General features: G+C 43.3%; 1 protein-coding gene across 1 annotated transcript in view; it reads right to left on the bottom strand.

The window, feature by feature from the left end:
- Positions 1-13,597: 13,597 nt before the first annotated feature.
- Positions 13,598-20,858, bottom strand: part of cd82b (CD82 molecule b) — a 31,462-nt gene continuing 24,201 nt past the window's right edge. Inside the window, exon 10 of the transcript XR_007032714.1 lies at positions 13,598-13,629. The gene's annotated coding sequence lies outside the window, so the exon portion shown is untranslated. The remainder of the gene's footprint in view (positions 13,630-20,858) is intronic.

Below are 20,858 nucleotides of genomic sequence, written 5' to 3'. Positions count from 1 at the left end.
TTAACCCGTGCCACACAAAAGATAACAAATCCTCAAAGAGAGATAATTGAATCCATACTCTCTGGATGAAGAGTTATCTGTAAATGCTTGTATATATTTTTGCATAAATCCTACTTCAATGTTTCACTTTGTGATAAACAGGTGTTTCAATGAACATTAAACAGTGTCTGTTCTAAAGCTTCCTGTTTGGAATGGTCTGTTTTCTTGGCCTGTGGTTGCAGCTTTTCTTTCTGAAACTGTAAAAGTGAGCTGCAGTAATTGAGCCGCACCAAGTAAAGGTTGACTGCTGCGCCACCGCTGCTGTTATTATTCCAAGATCAGTGAAGATTGACCTCCATCTGCAGAATCAGTTGTTGTTGTGAACGCATCTGCTGACGTGGTCCAAAACATCAAGTACATTGATGAGTCCCAGCCACCTCTGCTACAGAGAACTGGTCACCTGCTTATAAAAAACGTATTAATATTAAACATGTCCAAATCATACCAAATTCAACACTGTATATCCTCATCAATACATGTCAAGTGTGAAGGCGACAAGTTGAACGGTTTAAATGTGCGAGCCACGGAGAGACAGACAAAGATTTCTGGATATATATATATATATATGTGATATGGGAGAATAATTACATGATCAGAAATGTGGACTGTGTCTAAACCTGAGGGGGAGGAGAGGTATGCAGGAGCCAGTAATATAGACTTCCTTATCTTACTATATAAGGAAGGAGGTGGGTCGAGACATTGAAATGAACCAGTTATACCCCTGATCCATCAAGGCAGTTCAAGGCAAGTTTGGAGCCGGTGCCTTATCTGGAGCAAGTTCTCGACATCCCAGGAAGTGGCTCTCAGCAGAAAAACTGGTTCCAGGGTAGCACCAACTCCTTGCTGGTCTAAAAGAAAGAACCGCCAGGATTATCATGAACACTTGTGATTGGATCACGCTTCACCGCTCTGTGTGCAAAACACAACATTTGTGTTGGTGAAGACTCGATTAATCTTCTTTTCCAAGATCGAAGTATAGACCTGTGTGCTTTGTCTTCCAGGGACTTGTCCAGATAAGTCACAATCTTAAAAGTAAAAAAATAAAGATCAAATATATGGTCGATGCCTATTCTGCCGGTTGCTGAAAACTAGAAGCATAAAAGGAAATCATAAAGGGAACTACTGAACAAAGTTGGACACTTTGGCAGAGCTTTTCCTTTTTGCTTTTAATTAATGTCTTAAATCAGAAACAAGACTTTTCTGCAGAATGAGATGCGAGACGGAGACGAGAGCCGAGGCCACGTCTGACATTTATCTCGTTCCCTGTGAACCCTCTTCTAATGGCCATTTAATTCATAGAACTAAGGGATTATCAAAGCCGTTTAAAAATGAGTCGTTATGGAGAGGAGATAGATTGTGAGACAGCCATGGGAGGTGGGTCACGTTAACCGAAAGGCCCGGAGGAAAAATGAGGAGCGCATGCAAATGAAGTATAAAAAGAATGATTATTCTTCTCTCCCTGTAGATTCCACAAGCTCAACATATGATTTAATCGGCAATAAAGCATGAGCCCACAGTGGGAAGCCCTCGAGGAGGAGCCTCCATCCTCTACCCGAAATAATGTCACAGTTTCGAGGGACTCTTAAGAGGAGAAGAAAAGAGAGACAAAAGAGGATGTGTGTGTTAGAGAACAAAGCTGGAAAGAGGAATGGAGACGCAAAGTGACAAGTGTGAAATATTGGCAGCGCAGAACCCGATAAAATATAGATCTCAAACATCACAGTGAAGAGGCAGGGTCACCTTGTAGCCACTGAGTGCCACTTAGGAAATAGCTCAGAAAAGCTAAAGCAGCTAGCATTGACTGTATTTTATTCAGTGTTGGCCTTCGTCACTCTTCCTGCTTTCCTTTTCCCTCTCTATTGTTTACAGGCTGAACTCGATGCAGTACAATCCCCGTCACAGTGAAAACAAAACCATTCTCCTGCCTGGTTTTCTGAAAAATGCATGAGTAATTTTCAATATAGGTTTGGGTGCGGTATGGTTGAGGAAAAAAATCCATTCAATCTTGGTCTGGATCCAGATCAGGGGGATCCAGGTTGTTGTTTCACTTTCTTAAACGTTGCTGGACAGGGTCTTTTTTTTTTTACATTTTCACCAATTTACCCAGGGAATAATCCATGGGTCTAGATGAAAAAATCTGGCATATTTAAGGAACTGATATCTAAGAGTGTGTGAAATTTGGTGCAGCTTGATCGAATTTGAGGGGACTGTTGGGATCAGTCTACCAGCACCTCTGAAACTAACATTAAATTAAAAAAACTAATGATTTGATAGTGATTTTCGATGGGTGTGGGGATTGTTGGATTGTCACTCTACAAATACAGTATCTATGCATAATTCATGGGCACTACACATACAATCCAAACTAACTGTACCAGAAACCCATGATTAAAACACTACATCCGATAAAAAGACTGGCAAATCACCCATGATCAAATACATTTAAAAAATCATACAATAACGATACAATTCTTGGTTCAAATCCCGATTCAGTTGACCAAAGTGTTGGGGGTGTAGGTGAAAATGAGAGTGGCCCTAATTGAGTCAAATTCATGTCCATTAGCCAAATGTATGTATTATAGTTTATCATCAGTGAATATCATTTACATATTTATGAGATATTATATCAGCCCTGGATTTAAAGAATATTGTGAATGCACTGAACTATCAAGGCTCTGCCATAGAGAGTAATGACTCAAACCTGAGGCTGCACTGGAGATGAGAGGGAGATTTAAATGTGTGGTATACACAACAAAAGCCCTATTTATATGTTACATTGAAATACAACAATATCATTCCTGTGTGTGAGATTAAAGGGCGGTGAGAGATGCATGCACGAGCACGTGCACGCTCACAGTGTGACACAGACCACTTCATCAGCTCATGCCTCTGCTCACCACGGGCCACCGGCTCTGCTCCACCGTGAAAATATCTTCCAAACCATATAAATATTTATGTCCATTAATAGTAAAGAGGCAGCACGGGTAGATGCATAATGCTGGGCTTATTTTTCGAGGAAGATGCACTCCAACTGCCACAACGTCTCCGTCGCCATGACAACAGAGTTCAGCGCGCGAGCCAGGCAGGACTCGGCCCCGTCAGTCTGCTCAGGAAGAAAGTAGCATGTTTCTCATAGAGGGGAGAAACAATGTGCTCCAGCAGCAACATGCATGTTAATGTTAACTTGTAGCTATACTTGTAGGACACAAGGACACGTGTTTTTACATGAAGTAGAGAACGTGCGCGCCGCATACGCTTCACTGGTTCCTCTGAGAATAGGCTGAAGCACAGATGTGGAAATGTGGATGTGGACGTGATATGATGATCTCAGGCCATCTCTAGACATTAGTTCCCAAATAGCAGGAGCCACACAGAATACTTTGACCATATAAAGATGTGGACGCTTATGAGGAAAACAGATGTGAGGAATTACAAGCTATCGCGTTCACATTCCTCAGGCCAATCTGTGCACGGCTCCAGAACTTTGTCTTAACAAGCAAACAGAGATTTATTGTCCTCCTGCTGTCAGATGTTAGCTGATGGGGACATTTTGAAAGAATAATTGTACACATGAACACACTCACTGGTGTAGACAAACAAATAATTTGACCCTGACCCCACGCTTCTCCATCTCTTAAGGCTGCTGCACACTAGAACATAATTGGGCCAATTTAGACCTGATTTGCCCCTTCCGACAATAGCAATTATCGTAAATATCAAACATGTTTGATATTGACAGATAAAGATTAAAGTTTGATAATTGGCTCCGTCAGAAACCCGCAATAGCGAGAGAGAGTGAGAAGGAGAGAGTGAGAGAGCGAGCTGACCAGGAAGCGTAACCAACCGGATGTTGTGTACTTGTACAGCTGCGACTAAAAACAACAGTAAATTGCCAACTCACCTCCACTTCGCACTGCAAAATGTATACGCCTTCTCAGCCAAGACATGAACCCGGTTAAAGTAACAGCCCGTACAGGACTCAACAAAGAAGTAAAGCTAACACACCTTCAACGAGGGTATAACACTTTTATTTGCCAACACTACACCTGGGTCCTATTGGTTGAGGAGTTTTTTTTGAAGACTTTTGACAGTTTGAGAAACTGCTGAGCAAATCTAAGCACAAGCAGGGGATATTTGAGTGCATGCGCAGGGTTTTGAGCGAAAGCATTTCAAAATCTGAACGTGAAATCAATAAGTCCTGCTCTCAAACTGCAGGACGACAATCTTAAATAGAAATACGAAACATTCACATGGACATTCCGACAGTTCTGTGATAGACGATGGACAGCTAAGGAAGGGGGTGCTGGCATCCATCTGTAGCTTTCCATCCACAGATGGTGGATGAGAAACAAATGAAAGACAGGAAGCCCAGATAAACCTGGTGTGTATGTCAGAAAACAGAAGTAAAGCGTTATTAGAGTAGCGTGTTGAACACAGCAGCTCCATGAGCGATTAGAAGGCTGAGCAGCAGGAGAGCGTCGCTCCAGAGAGAACAACACCACAGTGTCTGTGTGCTTTCAAGGTAACACAGCTTTAACTTCCAGACTCAGCATGCACACACACATCGGCTCAAAGTGCCTCCCTGCAAGATAACAAGAAAGTTTTCTCATTGTGTGAAGAAGACGCAGAATATCTTCCAGCAGACGATGGAGCTGGAAAAGTTTAGTTTTATTTCTGGTGAAAAAAGATGTGAGGTTTACATCATACAGTTAGTCATTTTCCACATGATGAGAGAGTTGCTCTGTAATGACAAGAGTCTGTCTCTGCTGCTGCCCTCAAAGACTCACTTTCCAACAGAGACGTGACCATGTGAGGGAAGCAGAAATAAAGCAAGTTTATTCAAACAAAGAAGCAATTCAAAATGATTTAAATGAGACAAAGAGATTTATTATATCATTAAAACAACAAAACAAAATCATGAAATAGAATGAAATGAATTAAGAAATAAACAAAAAATGTCAAGGAAAAGCTTTCTAGTGCAGTTGAAGCCGAGTAATTAAATGTCTCACATTCAGCAGAGAGTTTTGATGTAGATTTGTGAGGCAAATTCCATTTTTCAATTTTCCAAACTGGGCTCTTTGTTTATAGATGTAGGTGTGTAAATTAACGGTACCTACAAAAACCTTTGGAATCAGAACAGCCTATTGCCTTTAATGGCAGCCGAGACATGCTAACGGTGACTACAATGTAATCTGATGGGGCAACTGCGACAGTAGTTTCTCTGTAGTATCATCAGTAAATAGTGTACTTCTACTTTTTGTGTAAAAGCTGCAGCTCAGCCATGTTTCTAACCATCTGTTCAAAGCTGAAGCTGAATGTTTCCTGGAGATCCACTTGGTTTATTCTCTTCATCAGAAATGTATTTTGGCCCCAGAGCAGTGAAGTGATTTATAAACTAGCATCAGCTCTTTTTAAGTCTGTTCTCCAAACCACGGGGAAGCCAGTGTGATGATAAATGTTAGAGGATAATTCCACTTTATTACGACTTGGACCTTATTTCCATCGCTTCCCCCCCATCTTTAAGAGAAAGATAGTGCTCAGGGTTAACTACTGGAAACCTGGGACATAGCAACAGTATCCAAAAGAACGACTTCACAAGAAGAAACACAATCATTTATTTGTTTAACTATAACCACCACCACCACCACCACCACCCTTAATTACTTAGTAACCTTTATTTATTATGGGGAATCAGGAGCTTCCACATATTAAACAATGTCATTCCAGTCTGATCAGTCGCCATTGGAGGGCTGAATGCCTTGGTCAAAGGCATCTCAGTGGTAATAATGAGGGAGGGGCAAGTACAGTTTTTTTTATTTTGCAGACTTAATGTGTGGATCAAGCTATCGACCACAGTCAAAATCCCATCACTTTGACCTTTAGGCCTGGACTTGAGTTCTCAGTTCTAGTCCTTGGTGTAACATCAGCATAGTTCTGAAACTGTCTCTGTCGTATTCTGCACGAGATTAATGACGCTATTCAAATCTTGTATGGACATAAAACCTGTCATTCTTTGCATTAAAACTGAAGTAATAATGTATAGTATATTATATTATATTGTTTCATGTTTGTTAGTTAATGCAAAAACTACCTGACAGATAACCATGGCAGAAGGATGTGCTGTGGGTCATGGAAGAACCAAATACATTTTGGTGCGGATCTGGATCAGGGGGCAGATCCAAGAACTATTATTCACTCTCTTTAACATTGCAAGATAGTGTTCTCCAACATTTTCACTGTTTTCCCTGAGAATAATTCATGGGTCTTGATGAAAAAAAAAAACGTTTAGAGGACTGATTTCTCTGACTGCATGAAATTTTGATTTATCTTGATTGAATTCAAGGAGGCTGTTGGGCCTTGGCGCTGTAATGAGGGCCATTTTCTCTGGCTCCTAACTACTGTATTTCAGGCTTTGTTAGAGCCACTGGAAAACTTGCTTTACTGATGTCTCCCTATTAGACATGATGTTATTTGTTCAGACTACAACCCCCCCAACGTGCCAAAGGAGACCCCGTGTAGAGACAAAATAGACTAGGGTGTGGAGGAAAGACCAGCCTGCCTACAATGACAGCAGGACATTCCCACACACACACAAACAGACAGACAACCCGCTGTGTCCCACTGATATCAAACCCAAGGGAACAGAAGCAGGAGGGCAGAGGGTTGAGTTTTTTTTTGGGGGGGGGGGTTGGTCTCAGCTGTGCCTCAGGACAGTGAGACAGCAAAATGTACACACACACACACACGCACACGCACACGCATGCCACTCACTGTTATTAACAGAGGTTATCAATTAGGCCTGACCTAGAAAGCCTGTCTGCACGAAGGCTACATAACAGAACTGACACAGACGGGCTCACACACTCCAAATCCTTTTCACTCAGCTCACTGTCTGAGAGCCTGGATTAACTCACACACATAAACAACAAACATTTATGAAAGAAAACACACGCACACAGTGGGTGTCACTCAAACCTCTCCAACGCATGCAGGGCTGATTCACAGAAGCAGTGACACGAGGCACATAAAGACGGCACGGACACAAAACAGATACAGGAGGAGTTGCCAGCACTGAAATCAGGAAACTAATGCAAAGCTTTTGAAATGGCTTCACAGATGAGACATCTTGTCATAGCATGTCTGTAACTTGGTGACTGTGCAGGTACAGTATGTTGCAAAAACAAAAACAACACTAAGCTGCAGTGGGTGATATGGACAATCTTCTTTATTTGGTGTACAGGGAGTGAGTGTCAGAGTCTCAGGGGCCATGTTGAGTGAATTAGTAGAGGAGGGTGCAGAGGGATGTTCTGAAGGTGAAGAGGGTGAAAGTTATCGTCCTGTGCCAGGCATGTGCTCACAGTTAGCAGGCTGGGACGTGCCAGGCACGTTTGGCTACATTCCCTACACCGAAACCCCCCCTGCTTTCATTCACGACTTGGTCTTAAGAGCTTTTTCCTCCTCCATTGTTGCACGAGGCCCATCTAAAGGGTTTATGCCACTGACTTGTACTAAGCACTCTGGGTGACAGAGCCAGAGCTCATCACAAATCCTAAAACCCTCTGCAAATGCTTTTCTCTTCTTCCTCGCTGTTCTCGGAGTCTATATTATTGTTTTTTCACCCCCGGCCCTCCCTCTCTGTCCCCTCCCCTTGTCCCCCAACCCCCCTCCCCACCCTCCCTCCCCACTCTCTCCTCATCTCCTAATGCCTCTATCTCCCCTCCACTCTCACTGTGACAGTGGAGTGCAGGCGTGCACTAATCTAAGCCAGATGAGCAAGAAAAACACAGGCTTCCTCCGTCGGTTGCTTTCCCCATTAACCAAGAGGCCCATCATTTCTCTCTCCAATCACAGGGCAGACTTCTGAGGTTTACCAGCACGTCTGCATATGCACTAAAGCAGACCAGCCAGTGAAACTCCTCTGTGACTGATTTATAATGACACTTGATGGCTTTGCTGCTGCCATTTTCTATCTCCTCACCACAGACTATCGGCCGGTGGCTCAGAGCCAGACTCGTGGCACCTGTTGAGAACACTGCGGTGTCAAAACCATTTTGCATAATGAGCTCTTTTAATGGACAGATTAGAAATTCCAACATATTTCAGGATTGTGGAGGTGCGTTTTTTCAGAACACATGGGCGCAGTGTTGCATGTTAATGTGGCTCCTGATCAGAGCAGACTCAGAGTCCAGTCACCATCAGGGTTGAAGTGAGGGGCCGGCCCCTCTGTCACGGTGAGTTTGGGCTGAGGCTTTCATGTAGGACTGGCTGACTTTCGCTCACAGCCGAGGCAGAAGGACATCATGTCCCTATGGGGACGGCTGCTGTCCTGCCCTGTCACTTTCGCTCTTGTATCCACAGGCCATGAAGTACATGGTTTACAAGTCCAGACTGCAGTGAGGCAGAAGAGGGGAAGAAGAGGAAAAAGATCAACTGGGCAGAAGGTAGAATGATGGAGATAGCTGAATATTTTTTTACAATAGAGTTTTTGACTCAGCATGAATTTGAGTTATAGGGAGAGTTTTAGGAAACCCTTTTTCGCAGAGTTAAAAGATTGATGTCACTCTTGTGTCCGTATGGTAACTGCATATAAAGATGGATCACGCGTCTACACCCATATTTCGGATGCGGGTGCCACTATCTTGCCCTTTTGATATCATTTGGGGCAAGAGTCTGTACAGTAGGGATCGTGGTGTGCAGCCGCTGTTGTTGAGGTCCCGTCTATACACATGCTGACCAATCACAAGTCAGTCTCAGTTGTCAATCATGATGTTTCACCCTGTTAGCATTAAATAAAAAACAAATGTACCACAGGATGAACATACATTGTGACAAGAACTCTCTGAAATGACAGAAATTGTCATTGAGAAAAATGTATTTCACGTGTACTTTGACTATATAGTTCATAGTCCATATCCCATCCACTAACATGGAGGAGGTGGGGTTGATGACCTATACTGAAATGGTTTGGCAAATATTTTAATGTTATGATAAAACATGTTAGATAGATGCAAATGAAAAATTTGTGGGTCATCATATGGTGCCAAGGGTTCATTACAGAAACCAATTTCACGAATTACAGACCAGTTTCCTCTCCTGATTTAGTGTGAACAGTTTTCATTCCTCTCCAGGGTGGCGCAGACAAACCCTGATATCTGAGAAGCCAAGAGGTGAAAACAATATTCCCAATCATCTGTTCCACACGACAGTGAGGGTACCTGACCCGAATCCGTGAGGGCCTGTCGCGACCTGAGAAGTCAGACTAGGTTCGGGAAAACATTTTGAAATAACATTTTGGTTCAGGCTGGGTTACGTTACATTGGCTGGGCCATCTACTTTATTTTCTATGATTTACGTGCCTGTATTGAGTGAAAACATCAGGCTCAGGTCAGATTAGGACTCAAAAAGAAAATATCTGTCAGGTTTGTCTAATTTTCTCTCAGGCTCGGTCGGGTTCATACAGAAAATTGCAGCCGGAGCATCGCTCCACTCCACGCTGGTGTCATGTTGTCTATGCCAAATCCAAGCCTCCCTCCATGTTCCACCTTGTATCTTCTCACTCACATTGGATAACCATGACCCGGGTGCCTCTTTGCAGGCAGCTCACAGAGCACTTTTGGTTCAACACCCTCAGAGTGGCACCAGAGAAGAACAGCAGAACAGAAGAAGCCTCTGAGACGAGAAATGAAATCTTCAAGTATCTACAACCAAGTCGAGTTGCCCTTGATTCAACCCCTCTTGGATTCTCACTCACCCTCTTCCCTCTGCCTCCCCCCCCTCATGTCACCCTCTTCTTTCACCCACATTCGTCTCACAGCTGAGGGTACGATAAGTGAGGATAAGATTTCAATCAGCAGCAAGATCTGGGACGTGAGAAAAAAAAGGGAAACCTTCCTCTATCAATGCATCATTTTATAAGTGCCCCCTGTGAGTACGGATCTCTTACACAGCAGCATCTAAAATGTTAAGATAATAACACCAGGAGGACAGCGTGGTGCAGCAGGAGAACTCCGGATCGCACAATAACACACTCAATAGCGAGTCCCACATGAATCAAAATGACAAAGCCAATCTAGCGACAAATTCTCTCTTGCTGGCTGTAAAGCGCTTGGCTCTCTGGATGGATGGATACAGGAACACGGGCTGAGTAAATCATGTATTCAATTCAAAAAGGTAAAATTCATTTAGGTGCACAGCCTCTACAAGCCCACCTCTTATTCCCCGCAGTGGAGTTAATCACATCCTGTTTTATGGGACTAGTATTCTTCCCAGTGATACAGGCGTTCTCTTTTTGTGGGTGCACATGTGCATCATAAAGGTCTGACAGCGGAGACGGAGAAGGTCAGAGAAAGTCGAGTGAGTCTACTTATTCCTGCAGCGGCCTGTTGAGTATAAAACTATACAGAACCACGAGCTAACCTCAAGAGGGTTGAGTAAATTCTATATATAGTGCTCGCTTTTAAAGCTGCTGCCTCTAGAAGAACTATCACAAGCATGAATAAAGCAGGTTATCAGCATGTGGGCAAGAAACTAAAAGCTCTTTTGTGTCACATTTCAGTTTTTCTTAAAGCAAAACCACAACAGCAAAGGGTTTCAAAGTTTTAGGGCCCCACTCAGACAAAACTGAGAAACATGTGGGCTTTGGGGGATGTGAACAGGAAATGTACGGTTGCCATGGAGTCTGTTAATTTCTGAAACTGAAACTTTATGATAAGCTAAGCTAACTGTCCACTGGTGGTAGCTTCATACAGAATTAACCATGGACTGTATACAAAGATGGGCGTCAAGTCAGACTCCCCAAAAGTGAAGCCAAGGCATCTCGATCGCCCCCAGGTGGCTGGTTGTGTTACAGGTCATAGACCCTGCCTGCTCCATGATAGTTGATGGGACATGGTCAGAATTAAAAAGTCAAAGTAGACGAAAAATAAGTGAAACATAATGATTGACAGCTGAGATTGACTCGCAATTGTGTTTGAGTCAATCATCGCTACTGCGCAGCGGACTGATTCCAAATGCGCAAGACGGCAGCAGGATATTTTAGCTTTTATATCCATTTCTGGATAGTGGAAGGAAGTGACAGGAAGTGAGACTTGACGTCCATCTGTATGTACAGTTTCTACAACTGAGCTTTTTAAAGTCTTGTTTACATACTAGCCAAATTAAAATCAAGCCGAATTAGCTATTAGTATCTTCGGCACTTTAGCAGTGCAGCCATGGATGGACACACACCTATCACTTTAGTATTTAGATACTGAGGTATATTTAAAAACAGGATTATTCTGAAGCCAGTTTTGAAGTTATACGGAATACCTTTTTTTGTATGATATTAAAGCAGTTTTGTGATGAACATCAGAGACACTGCATTCAAAAATATGTGTTTACACCGGTGTGTCCAGATGACAACAGTACAGTCATCTAAACACAAAGGCCCATTAAACTCTCCACCCTCACTTTATGAAAACCTCTGGTCCAAAGAATCAAAGCGTCTCTAAGTGCACTGACAACTATAATACATAATGTATGTAAGTAGTGAGATGCAAACCTGAAGAAGAGCAGGGATGAGTGAAGGGGTTAAGCTTCTTTATCTAACCAGGGTCCAGGTGCAGCGTGTCCCACCCCTCAGGTTGTGAGCCTCTGTGTTGGTGAGACCTTTAACAACCTCGACATGTAAGCACACTATCCCCAATAGTCCATAAAAGACAGCGTTCGTCTGTGCCGTTCCTCCCAGTCTGTCTGGGATGGCCTCATAAAAAAACTTAACTGGTCCCACGTGACATCCTCTGTCCACTGGTGACGTGATTGGCTGAAGCCTCTGTGGAAATAGGTGGATGGTTCTTAGATTGTAAAGTGGTTCAGCGCCTCAGAGGTGAGCTCCGGGTGTCTGGTCCCTCTGATACGGGCTCCTTCAAATCATCAGCTAGGTCTTAGGTGTAAGAGATCACTGAAAAATATTATGGTGAAAATGGTAGTCTATGGTAATGCATAATACATGTAATTATTGCTATTTGTAGCCTGACATGTTGTGGCTCCTTCTTGTTGAGACCACTCACATGAGAGGAAACCTGCCGCAGAATAAGAAAGTCGTATTGTGGATACAGACGCATGGAAAACGGACACAGACGGTCGTCGGCAGGAAATGAAAACAAATGCAAGTTAAACCATAAAATGATTAAAACAAACAAAAGTACATCAGACATGAATTGACTATTTTGACTCTTGACTGAGGGAAAACGTAGTATCTTTAATAAAATATTGAATCCTGAACTTTTTCCAGAGCTTCAATCTGCATCTAGTTTACCTCCGCCGAGGAGGTTACGTCCTTTTTGTTTGTCGGCAGGATTACACAAACATTATTGAATAGATTTTTAAGAAATGTGGTCATAGGTTGGGGGACCAGAAAGAATTCAGTCTTTGTGGGATTCATGACGTTATCTTATTTTCCCATTTTCCCCAATTTCTTAGAGAATAATTCATGGATCCTGAAAAAAAGGGGGGTAAATGGGGGTTAGTTGGTTGTAGGCTCTAATTTGACAGCTTTTTCTGCAATGGAGATAGTGTTTTCATTATCTGCATTGATCTGCTATAGCCAATGTTAACTTGTGGTTTGGAGATTTTGTTTTCCTCTGCTGGGAGACATCGACTGTTTTGATCAGAGTGCAATCACAGCACTCTGGTCATCCCCCCCCACCACCATGATTGAGGCTTTGGCCGCTCAACTATCATGTGTGTAACCATTAACACAGGCCTGGCTTTTTCACTGTTTGCAGTGAAACAGCATCACCTACACACAGACACACACTTCTACTTGATAGGAGCTACTTCAGTTTCCCTTCCTGCCGTCCACAGTCACAGTCTGAACCATTTCATCAACCCCTCGGTTTCTCCCTCAATTTCTCCCCCTCACAAACACACAGGTAATCAAGATACTCCAGCACATTTGTTTCTGCTCACACATCTGGCCAGTGTTTTGCTCCTCCATCTTCAAGTGCTCTTATGCCAAGAATGTAATTAGGTCACAGTTTATCTGAACAGAAGTACTTGCACAATAGAAGCATCTCCGGCTTCATTTCTTATGAAAAAGATATGTACACATATGTCCTCAAACTGGAAGGATTAAGAGTTTCTTTCTGGGGTCAACGGAGCTGAAAGCCTCAGATGTTCTCACCATGAACTCATCCTCAGGCTTGTTGAGCTAAAACATCTGGCTCCCTACTTTCCCTGCACAGCTCTCTGCCGAGCACAGAGACGGATCCTTCAGGATTTGGCCAGTGGGCAACACACACACACACACACACACACACACACACACACACACACACACACACACACACACACACACACACACACACACACACACACACACACACACACACACACACACACACACACACACACACACACACACACACACACACACACGATGTGTTGAGTGACAGCACCTGAGAGGCTGAGCTGAACTACTTATAGGTGAAAAAACCAACAGCAGTGGCCCGTTTGTCATTACTCCGGTTAATGTGGCACAGCTGCCTGCCTGTCACATGGCTCCACCCGTCCCCAAATCCCAAGATGCTTTGTGTGTGTGTGTGTGTGTGTATCTTGGCTGACTGCTCCTCCCGCTTAAATACCCTGAGGAAGAGGAGACAGTGGGCCTGTGAGAAGCGTGTGATGTTAAAGGTATGACGCCTCGACTGTGATCATTACTGAGTTTGGTGGAAAAGGCCAGATCCCTGCTGTCCTAGTGCAGAGTAAACACACTTCCCTTGGCGAGGAAGAGACGGAGCGAGAGAGAGAGAGAGGGGAAGAAAGCGACACCCCCCCCAAAAAAAGAAAAGAAGATGATACAAGAGGACGGGGACTGAGAGGAAGGGATGGCACACACAGCCACAACAGGGGGCATGCTGTTCTCCCTATTAGACTGTCAATGAATCTCATTAACATGGTTTCTTTAATCAGCATCTGAGAATATTCCGAGGGCCATCCGCTCTGCTCCCCACCTCCTTCCTCTCGTTTTGATTACACTGATGCATATACGTTCATCGCAGTTTTTTCTCCTCGTTTTAATGAAACATTCGGATTTAAAACGCTCTGTGTTGTTCTCATCAGTGGCCCGTCTTCACTTGTGGAACGCAGCAGGCTGCCATGTTAAAGATCTCCGCTCTGCCCCCGTCACATCAGGGGAAGCTGGTTCACGAGCATTCATGCTGAAAACCTGTCTTATCCAAATGATGGTTTGCTACAATGCGCAACCAAATTATTTCCAAAAGTTGCTCACAGTGATAAAAAACAAAGTGGGGTTGCTTGAACATCCCATTAGTTTATTCGGTGAAAAACAGTAATGTTCCTTCCACTGGTCAATAAACACAGTAACATCTGGCTTTTGTCTGCAGTGTAAATGGACACAATCAGCATTCAGTCCCAGGTCAAATGACTTTGTAGTAGACACAGTTATTAATTGGCTCCGATTGATGACGCCCACATTTCTTTGTCTTTAGTTAGGCAGTCTAGACGCTGACAAATTTTCAGCTTTACATTACGACGCGTAAATATCCCTAAATGTTTGTGTACTTATTGTTTCTCACACCTTGGGAACAACATGCAGCAGCGATTTATTTATTCATATCTTGAAAAACACTGCAGAGACGGTGAGGTGAGAGAGTTTCTCAGTTTCTGGGACTTTGGTGTTTTCAACGCGGGAAAAGTAAACAGACAGGCAATACTCCTAATGGGAAAGGATTCATTCACCTTTTTATCGGGTTCACCCCCCGTTTATAAAAAATGCGTATACTCACTAACTTAGGTGTAACAGAGGTATTATTCGTAATGATTCTCTTATCATGTGTTGTGATCTGTGTATGAAAAGAAAAAGAAAATGTTTGCATTTCTGTTGTGCAGGTTTTCACCTCTAAGAAGATGAACTCTCAGGGACAAAGAGGTGTCACCGATCTGTCGTTCACATGTGTCACATGTCGGGGCCCCTGCAGGAAGCAGGCTGGTTGTTCAACAGGAAGCTCTGACCCCATGAAGAGACGATTCTCTTCTTTATTTGCTGTCTGCTCGTCCTTAATGAGAGCAGCAGTGCAAACAAACCCCAGCTATTGTCCAGAGACATGAGAACAGTAATATATGATTTCATATATTCCTCGTGCATACGATGAATATAGATGACATGAGAGGCTGGAAGCAAACAGTCATGCCAGACACATTCCCAACACCACACATGCTCATTCTTAAATCATGATCAAATCTTGCCAATGTTGGAAAATCTGAATTCCAAAAGCTGCACAGCATCACAAATGGGACCAGCAGCTTCGTCAAACAGACACAGAGACGAGTGGGAGCTTCTGAAGCTTCACTGCAAAGCCCCAAACCTAAACACCCTCCACCCACTGATTGACTCCGACTCTCTCCCTGTACGTCTCCTGAAGGAGCCTCGACTTACACGGAAGCTCTGACGCACATCTTTAGGTCCAGAATGATAAACTATGTGTCCTCCATGTCCTCTCCCTTGATTCGACACTCTCCTCCAGCGGCACAAGGCAGCACATTCCCATAGTCCCGTGTGCTCTCCGGGTGTGTTCCTGGCACCGAACGTGCTGATAGGATAAATAAATCACATGCAGGTCCTCTGGAGAGCAGAGAGACGGCCTGGAACAGGCTACAGGGAAAAAGAAGACATCTGGTGGAGGAGCCGCAGCCTTTGTGCTGAGGAGGAAATCATCTACCTATAAAGACATTATGTTCGCAGGCACCACATGTTCACCCTCAGCTGTTCTAACATGTTTGATTCACTTCCCTGAGTTCCATTGAGTGTCCTGTTGCATAAATCCTTAATTATTCTTCAATTTCAATTCTGATATATTGAAAAAAAAACGAGTATTACAAAGAGGACATAGACTGTGTAATTTCATGGTAAATTTTCAAAAGAAAATTTCAAAATGGAAATTCATGTAGAAACAGTCTCAGAACTTCATCGCTGTTTTTCATATTATTAGGACCAAGTTACATGGTTCTTTACATGAAACGTTCAAGAAATGATGGGAATGCAGTTCAATGAGCCATATTTTACAAATAGCTGCTGCAATAATAATAATAATAATCTTTATTTGTATAGCACCTTTCATACAAGAAATGCAGCTCAAAGTGCTTAAATACAATATGTTAAAATGTAATTCATAGAAGAGAACAGGTTTTAAGTAACATCAGAACATGGAAGGAAATTAAAAAGAAAAATAAATAAAAGTGAATTTAAAAGTTCTAGTTAAAGGCTGAAGTACAGAGAATAACAATCCCTTAAGAGAGGGAAGATCAGCCTGTAGCTTGTGATAAAATGTGGACTGTGGAGCATGTTGCAAAGTTCAAATTTCGTTCAAATTTCACCAATAACAAAATACTTAATGTTTTGGCTCATCAGCTCCACATTATTATTTGTGCCAGGACTTTGAAAAGATTCTGTAAGAAACTGTTTATTCTGAAGAAAGAAACACACAGGCCTGGAGGATGTTGCCTCTTTAGTGGAGGAGGAAATGTTTGGTGAAGGTCGACTGTGAGGTAATCGTTGGTCACATCTGAGTCATTAGTTTCTCAAGAAACTGTGAGAATGATTCAAGATTTTGGAAGCAGAGATAATATTAAGACTTTCTTCTCAATTACTAGTTTGTTCCCATAATATTACTCTATTGTTTTCAAAAATCTAATTTCTTTCTTCAATATGGCCCTAATGCTAAAGCTGAAACCGTCTTCTGATTATTGGATGAAATAAACCACTGACCAGACGGAGAGATCACATTGCTGCTAGCCAGAAAACGAATCATCTCGGAGGCCTTATGTTGTGTGATAGCACATACTAGCCACTTTGGAGAGGCCACCACTTTGTAGTCCGTACACAAATGCAGTCATGGATGCTGGAACAGTTGATCCTTTGTAAACCCTCGGTCCCAGTGGGTTAGTGGACACAGATTCTATCAAACACTGTAGCTGCTGCTGCTGCGTTCAGTAGGGGAGGAGGAGGGGGGGACGAAACACGCGTCCACCATCCTCCATCTGCGGCGGTCAGGTTTGGCACCGAGTCAGCAATTCTCTCCAAATGGCAGAGCTTACTTTGTGTGTGTGTGTTGTTGTTCACGAGAGCGAGAGGAATGGAGAGAGAGAGAGACAGAAAGAGATGGATGGAGCGAGGAGGGAAGTCAAGCAAAGATGAGACAAAAAAAGAGAAAGAAGAAGCGAGAACAGCGTCCGCAGCCGATGTGCTGCGAGGACTGGGCGTCGGGGTGACAGGTGCATTATCATAGGTTAATGAGAAGACTAGTGCTGCCTGTAGCTGCAATCAGGGGAGTGCCGCCTCCACCAGCACCTCCATCAATCAGAGCCGACGTAAACTCCCACTCCAGCTCTGAGCACGCTCACAAACAGACATACAGTAGGTACAGTAAACAGGCACCTATACATGCAAGTATCCACGGCACAGATACGGTCACCTACAGCTCGTGGTGCTCAGTGATACAACAATATTGTGGCCAGAGTTCTTCTGAAAACTTTACAGTGTAATTATGAGGTATTTATGGGCACAATGAGAGATAATTAGCACCTCAAGCCCGGCCTTCAGTTATCATCATAAAAAGATGTTAACTAGCTGGTGGTGGAGTCCGTGACGTCTCTGCAAATAGACAGGGGTGGGGAAAGTGCTGCGATCATCATTAACACATTTGTTCCAGATCGTTTTTTTTCCGGACACGTTTACGCCACTTCCACTAAACATGTTCAGTTTATTCACAATGTTATCCACATATTATTCCAACATAATCAATTCGGCAAATTTATGAGGAGAAATACATTTGTTTATATATATTCATATGTTAAAACAGAATATCCTGATTGTATCATGACTGTAAATACTTTAGGTAATATAAATTATGTGATTAGGGTAAATGGGGGCAGATGTAGAATTCTGTAGATATTTTGTATAAACATGGAGCATAACCCAGCTTTTTGATACTTGATGCTGATGATACAAAGTGTTGTCTGCAATATCACTAAGAGAACCAGTACATACTTCCACCGAGGCTCAAAGGTTCCCTAAAATCCAGATAAGATCCAGTAATTATTACCTGGGTAAATGGTTAAAACATACTGTTTCACAATGTTAAAGAAAGTAAAGAAAAACATTTGCCCCTGATTCCAGATTCGGAGCAACATTTTTGATGTCCTTCCCTGACCTAAACCACATCCTTCCACCAAGTTTCATAGTTAACTGTTCAGTTGTTTTTGAGTAAAGTCGCTGACTAACAAACGTACAAACCAACCAGCTGCGTAAACACAACCGTGCCAACAGCTTTTTAACCTTGTAGAGAGTCAAAGTGAATCAGATCTTAGCCACGTTGTATAGTTCACACTTATTTGATATGTACAACTGTTCTTTTAAAATGCAGTATAAAGTAGCATCAAATGGAAATACTCAACAGGGGTACAAGTTCTTTATCATGTACTAAAGTATTTTAGCTGAGTAAATGTATTCAGTTACTTTCTAACACTGAAAACACATCTTTGCAACCTGCTAAATCTATGGTGTTTTTTTTATATGCAAGTTGTTCCCAGTTGTACTTTCTCTCTCTCGCCTCCACCTCACTGGACTATAGTGGTAAAAAATAGTGTTTTTTTTCACAGACTCATATTTGCCAATGTTCACCGGTGTTCTGTGAGGCAGTGGAGCTGTGCCAGAGTGATTTCAGAGGTCTTTACTCTCCGCAGGCCAAAGAGGCCACATGGAGAGGAGAGCTTGCCCTTATCAAACTGGATTAGCCCGTGAGAGAAGAGAGAGAGAGAGAGTTATTAAGAGGAGGAGGGAAAGGGAAGGTGCCTCTGAGTGTGAGTCAGTGTATCATTCTTTTCCAGCGCTGGATCCAACAAGCCGCTGGGCAGGAAATGAGGCGGAGGACACCCGCTGACCTGCAGCCACTTGCTGCCTCTCAGCCTATCACAGAAACAATTTAAACAGCTAATGGAACGAGGCTGATCCTCTTTCCATCACATACAGGACCTCTGTGACTCATTTCTGATTAGAGCTCCTCAGGCTTCAAGGTAATGTGCACCAGACAGGGGATGGACCCAACTAGTTATGTTATTACACATATCTATCAGACGGATGCGTGTAGCAGACTGCAGAGGGCACAATGTTTGTTTATGTGAGATCCCTGAGAGAGATTGAAGACAGGAAAGCCCGAGCAGGAGGAAGGGGATTGGGCAGTGGGGGGCAGGCTACAGGTGGAGGGTGGGGGTCCACTGTGGGGGTGAAAGAGGGGTCTGAGGGGGTGACATCAGCACATGTCCGTGACACAATGTGAAGAGGATGCTGAGGGGGGAAGAGGAACAGCGGGCTGCGGGGGCAGCCGCAGAGGGGCCGCTGGAGAGGGGCCCTCACCGGCTGGATGAGCACCAGTGGAGCGGAGCGACCACTGAAAACACACACCGATAGGAAGTCGAATAGAAACACAGAGCCAACATTGTGGTAAACAGACATCTCATGTATTAGCTCAAATGTAAAATACATGTCCACTATGCTCCATACGAACAGAATAGTTTACACAATGTTGAGAGAAACTCAGTCCTCAGTGAACACATGAAACTCACATCCTCATTATTCATTCTTTTTATTTCATTTGCTCTCAGTGGGATCATCATCATCATCTGTCCCATTTCCTCTGCCCTGGACTGAGTGACAGTGATGTGGAAAAAACACAGGAAGCTTCCCTTCCTCCTTGTCTTTGGCCTGGAAAGTGTGTGCACGTTCGTGTGTGCGTGTGTGTGTGCCTGCGCGTGTGTGTGTGTGCATGAGTAGGCTCATGTGCCTGAACCTTGGGAACAAATTTCAGATCTAATATGTCAAAGTCAGTTAACTGGCGGCAGCCTGTCCAGTTGTGGACAAAAGCTGTGTTCTCCAAAAGCTGATTTGGAGGTCAAGGGGTTAACGTGTGGCTTAACATTTAGTTATAATTCTGCTTCTTGCTTTCTTTGCTGCTTGTTCTCACTCTTGCTTGCATTTTTCTACTGATCTGATTTTGTTTTTACTGCTGTAAGAAAGTACAACCAGCAGCTTGCAGATATACTAGTCAAAGCTAGTTAGCAGCAAGGCACCTCCCTTCTCTTTGGATGCCTACCACAAACTTCTACAGAAGGAAGCAGTGCTGGAGACCAAAATTCACCAGTTAAAACAACATGGAGGTAAATGGGCTGTGTGGAAATAACACCAGTTTACCATAGAATCAGAACATGCCACCACACGGCTCACCAGCACCAACAAGAGGGTTGCGTGCAGAATTTAGGAAATGAATGAAAGTCTATGTAAAGTCATTTAGTTGTCAACAGTCTGCATGAATAGTCTTCAAAAATTTATTTTTCACTATCAACTAATCTTTTAATTTGTTTCCCAAGTAATCCCTCATGACTGGAACTAATTAGTGTTAACATTATCCATCATTAATCTGCCAATTATTATATTGATTGTTTTTGGCTGTTGTGATGGCAACACAATGGACCAGAAGTACGGTGGCCGAGACGTCTCGCGGATTAACACAAAACGCACAACTGCAAAAGCCACACAACAGAAACACACAGGAGGTGACAATGAAATAAGAAGAGTAATTGACTGTAGTGCTCGGAGCCTCCGCAGAACAAGAACGCACCTGCACCTGTATATTTGTCACAGTTTGTCGCGTCACTTAATGACTCTCGGTTCTACTTTATACTGCTTGAGTTACCCTTTGGATTTCTAGTTCCAGGAACAATCAACTGAGTGGTGTGTTGTTTAGGACGGATGAGCATCGACTTAC

Source organism: Hippoglossus stenolepis, chromosome 5 (genome assembly GCF_022539355.2).
Source record: "Hippoglossus stenolepis isolate QCI-W04-F060 chromosome 5, HSTE1.2, whole genome shotgun sequence".
In the NCBI taxonomy this organism is placed as follows: domain Eukaryota; kingdom Metazoa; phylum Chordata; class Actinopteri; order Pleuronectiformes; family Pleuronectidae; genus Hippoglossus; species Hippoglossus stenolepis.
Note: the sequence above shows the minus strand (reverse complement) of the source record. Positions and strands in the feature narration are given on the sequence as shown.